This window comes from Odontomachus brunneus, unplaced genomic scaffold, assembly GCF_010583005.1.
Source record: "Odontomachus brunneus isolate Ranch 3 - 2012 unplaced genomic scaffold, Obru_v1 Obru_scaffold_307, whole genome shotgun sequence".
In the NCBI taxonomy this organism is placed as follows: domain Eukaryota; kingdom Metazoa; phylum Arthropoda; class Insecta; order Hymenoptera; family Formicidae; genus Odontomachus; species Odontomachus brunneus.
In genome coordinates, this window is record NW_022639757.1 from 93,133 (window position 1) to 98,753 (window position 5,621).

Genomic DNA, 5,621 nt, shown 5'->3' on the forward strand with positions numbered 1-5,621 from the left:
TTTTGTTAATATGGACTTTATATATTGTTATAATGTTTATCCCAATATTGCATTAAAGCTCCTGGCCCCTCGTATCATCTGTCTCTTTTTAATAATGTCAGAAGCGAGAAAATACAATACTACAAATACTACAAATTCTTGCGAAATACGTTAAAATAAAAATATATAAAGTAACACTTGCAATTATTGTCTCAGAAAATGTAAATTATCCATATTAAAAAATATTTAAAATACAAAATTGGACAATATTTAAAATACAAACATTTCAAAGTGATGAAAATGTACTTTTTAATCGCTCTAATTCCATAAATTTTCACCAAATCTTCGTCTATAAAGTATGTATTCATAATTGTAACATAAAACTTGTCTCATGTGAGATATTCACATTTTATTCTTCACAGGTCAGTGAAAAAAATTCTTTTTGCACCTAAAAATCAATTGAGAATTCGTAACATATAACTGAATTTTTTTTAAATTCCATGTGCTATCTGGGAAAGTTGTAAGTTTCTTAGTTTCTTAGTTACCTATACGTTGTCCTAATTAAATTTTATCATATTATGAATTTTGTTATATTTTTATTATATATGACGTTCAGAAAAACATTAGTACAATTATTATAAGTGCCCGCTGATACTTGGATTGGTACGAGTCATCCCAAGTTTCCATACATATTTCTTTCTAGGTAAGGCATCGCGCGAAAAGAAGAACGGGTGAGAGAATGAATCATGTGTATATATATACGAGTGTGTATATATATCTCGTATGTGTATGTGTGTGCGCAAGCGAGAAGATCGCTGCTGGCTCGTGTCTGCTGCCGCGATTGTTAGCTCGCCAGTAGTCAGACAAAGACAGATAGATATTCGCTGTCCGTCTTTGTTTAACTCATACCAGTCGTAGCATGGAACAGAACCTCATCGCATTTATCATGTAGTTGCTACACTGGATAAGGTTGTGATTCTTACCACAGCTAACTATGGCTCTGCGGTCGATTCGGAGTTCTCAGCTCCGGGGCCAGGAGCCTTAAGACAAAACTTGTTCAGAACAATGGGAGTCATCTTTCTCAATAAATGTATTTGACCTTGAGGTCAAATTTCAAGGTTATTTGGAGGTCATAGTGATTTTTTTAAATAGAACGGTCTACTTTTGACACGGGATTCGAAGAGAGCGGGAAATTTTACGTCAGAAATGATATTTTTAAATTTTTTATTTTGACTTTGAGAAGGTCAAATAATCAAGCATCCCAAAGAAAACAGAACTTACCACGTCGTTGTTTCTGGATAATGCTAAAAGTAACAGAATCGTATTTAAACAAACAGCTTCTGAGAGCTTTTAAAACCTTGATTTGACCTTCTGTGGCCCACCGTGTATGTATGTATATATATATATATATATATATATATATATATATATATGTACATATATTTTTGTATTAGTACTATTATAATTTTTTAAATTTTGATTGTACGAACATTTTTATAATATGCATAGAATATTATGTGCAGTTGACATATTATATTAGGACCTTAACTTAGTTTCCGCCCAAAAAATACTGAGAAAAAGCATTTATTGTAAAAAATTTATTTAAATTATTTCAATGAAAGTATTTTCCATCATTTTCTACAACTTTTTGCCATCTTTCTGGCAACTGGGCGATACCATCTCGATAAAACGATGTTTGTTTCGAAGCAATCCATTCGTCCACCCATTCTCGCACTTCTTCAACATTTCGGAAGCGTGTACCACTCAAGCCGTGCTGCATCGATCTGAACAAGTGGTAATCAGAAGGCGCTATGTCTGGTGAGTACGCTGGGTGAGGAAGAGTTTCCCATTCGAGCTGCGTCAGTGTTTCTTTGACGGTTTTTCCAGTGTGTGGCCGAGCGTTATCGTGTAAGAGAATAACTTTGCGCCTGTTACTCGCTATTGCTGGTCTTTTTCGCAACAGCTCATCATTCAATTTGTTCAATTGACATTTGTAGACATCGGCAGTAACAGTTTCGTTTGGTTTCAGCAGTTCGTAGTACAGCACTCCTTGCTGATCCCACCAAATGCAAAGCATTACCTTATGACCGTGGATGTTCCGTTTTGGCTGCGATGTTGATGGTTGTCCTGGGTCTACCCATGATTTTTTGCGTTTGGGATTGTCGTAGTAGATCCACTTTTCATCGCCAGTCACAATACGCCACAGAAAACTCTTCTTTTTTTGCCTGGCAAGCAACGAAACCGTGATATTGAAACGGTTGTGAATGGCACTTTCAGACAATTCATGTGGTACCCATCTTCCTTCCTTTTGGATCTTTCCCATGGCGTGTAAACGTTTGGAAACAGCTGCTTCAGTAACTCCTAGCTCGTTTCCAAGTTCTTGTAACGTTCGAGCCGAGTTTTCATGCAATAATGCTAGCAATTCATCGTCTTGGAATTTTTTTGGCTGTCCTGAGCGTGGTTTGTCATTGACATCAAAATCATTACTTTTGAATCGTCTATACCACTCTTTACATGTTGTATGTGATGGAGCTCGATCACCATAACCTTCTTCAAGTAATCGATGAACTTCTGCTACACTTTTTTTCAAATCAAAATAGTGCAAAAGCACATGTCGAAAAAACACTTTATCGCGTTCCATTTTTCACAAAGCAAAAGAAATTGTTGTTTAGGAAAATAATTGTGTATGCTGACTGAATGTTATCGAGAAATGTCGAAATTAATCACAAACTACCTGTTTCGTTAGTAATGACTACTAGAACTGTTTGCATTGCCATCTAACATTTGCGGGCGGAAACTAAGTTAAGGTCCTAATATGTCAATATAACATTCCTAAAAAAAATCAAAAAATGTTTCATAATACATGTTGCATAATATATGTTTCATTCAATATTATAGGAATATTATTTTAATACAGAATAATATTCATATCATATTCGAGAATTACGTGCTTAAACGGTTCTCTCTCTCTCTCTCTCTCTCTCTCTCTCTCTCTCTCTCTGTCTCTCTCTCTCTCTCTCGCATCATTGATATGGGCAGTGATGCGATTTCGTCTCACTCATTTTTTTCTCTCCATGTATGCACATACAGACGCTCGGTCTCTGAGCACATTTAATTATCGAGCCATCGCTAGCTCGTACAGCCTCTTTTCAGCTTATAAAGACAAATACCTAGGTTCGGGTCACAGATTAAATATGATTTTTATAGTAAATGGTATTGTACAAGAATGTTATTTGAGTAAAGGAAGAGAACGCGCGTCTCAGTCGTTTCTGAGAAAATATGATGTAAAAAGTGCAGCGTCATTTATATACCGGCTTCGTTATACGATATCCACGAGAAGACAGCATAGTTAGGTCGCTAAATCCTCTAGTTACCATGCTGCCGACCCGTGTTCGATCCTCATCTTTCTTTTTTTGTGCAACCTGCCAAAAAATGTTTATTGCTGTTAAATAAAGTCAGTGTAACAAAACAATAATGTTTCTCTCCTTCAAAGTAACGCTTTAGAATGAAAAGTTTTTAAATAATATTTAATAACGAAACTGGACATATAATTTTTATTGAATAAACATTCCTTCATAATGTTAAATAGTGTACCAGATATTAAATAAAGAAAGTGGAATGCCACTATTAGAAAATATGAATATTTTATTGTGTATAAGAAAAATTATCAAGACCACACAGATGGGGAAAAAATGTTACATAAAAACTTTTATTCTTTCTGATAATCAGTATCGTTAACACTCTTGACGTGGGGTACAGTTTTTGATATAATAAAGGAATGTTAATTCAATAAATATTATGTGACCAGTTTCGTAATTAAATATAATTGAAAATCTTTTCCTTCGAAAGCGTTAATTTGAAGGAAAGAAATATAACTTTTTGTTAAATTCACTTTATTTCACAGTAATAAACATTTTTGGGCACAAAAGAAAGGAAAAAAAAGAGAACGACGAGGATCGAATACGGGTCGGCAGCGTGGTAGCTACAGGACTTAGCATTCTACCTACACCGCCTTCTCCTTGATAATCGCTAACGAAACCATTATATAAAGGACGCTGTATTATATATTTTCCCAGAAAATACTGAGAGCGTTATTTCCTTTTGCTCAAGTAAAGTTATTACAGAATATTATTTACTATAAAAACCGTATTTCTTTATACGACTTGAACCAAAATACCTCTTCTTGTTAGACTGGGAGCTTTGTCCTAGTCTTGGAAAGTGCTGCACAACAGAGAGAGAAAGAGAGAGGAAGAGAGAGAGAAAAAGAGAGAGAAGAAGAGAAGAGGAGAGAAATAAACTGTCACGCACCGTCTGCGTATGTGAAGCAGCTCGACGTTTCAACTTCAAAACATAAACAACACGTGCGTCCACAAAGCCGCAAGCTTCTACGCGATTCTCGCCATAAATGTTCTTGATTATTGACAGTAATACTTAATAATAATTACTGTCATCGTTTTATTTCATCCTTTTGGCAAGATAATGTTCCTACTGTAGGAATAGCTTTATGTACCTGTCGTGCCCGTGTTGCCAGGACACGAAAAGAGTTCGAGATCGGTGATGCGGGCGCGGCAGGGTGTGTGGCGGTGGATAAAATGTAGTTAGAGATTTTGACTACTTCTTGTAGTTTTAAATATAAAAAGGTTTATTTAATTGGTACACTTGTACGAGTTTAATTTCTACTCCCGTTCTTAATAGTAATATGCGAATCGCGCGTTGTTCGCGTATGTCGCGGCGAGAGACCGAGATGTTAAGTCTAACGCGGGCGGTCTTCTCCGCTCTTTTATAATATTGTTTTAGGCTTGTCGGAGGGGGTGCCTGGCGACAAGAACATTACCATATTTGGTAATGGTGTAATGCGTTTAGAATTGAGGTCCTAAATGCGGAATGTGCAAGGTGGTGCTTATCGCCGCACTTGCACATCCGCTTCCTTGTTGTGGCGCAATCGAAACAATTCCTCGAGAAGTGTTTCGAAAGCGCTGATACTATTCGCGATTATAACATACCGAACCACAGCCTCCGTACATTTTCCGATTTTTCCTTTTGTATTCTCTATAAATAAATAAATTATTAAACAACAGCGCCGTATTCCGAACTTTTATTTTAATACACATTTCTTATATGCCAACATAACAAAGTATGCATATGCGCGATTATATCTTTCATATTTCATTGATAAAATAAATTTGGTATTTACGACGATTAACAATAGTTGAGAAGCGCGATGAAAAACTGCCTTTTCTCCTCAACGCAGCTGTTAGACGTTTATAAGAACACATGTATCAATAGATGTGATAGTTTAATAAATTAATTAAATATTTATTTCATAATTAATTAAAGAGTATGCCAGGAGAAAATTCGGAAAATGTACGGATGCTGTACATTCGATAGACAAAGCTATTTACATGGTGGACACGCTATAATCATGAAAGGGTCATAAAACTATAATGTATTTTTGTCAATAATCAGAATATTATATAAAACGAGAAAGAACCGCGAAACAAATTGCAACTATAAGGACGCTCGTTTCGTTTGTTTGAAGCCGATACGCCAGGCCAAACGCACACATACATACACACGCAGACGTGAGAGTTTCTCTCTCTCTCTCTCTCTCTCTCTCTCTCTCTCTCTCTCTCTCTCTCTCT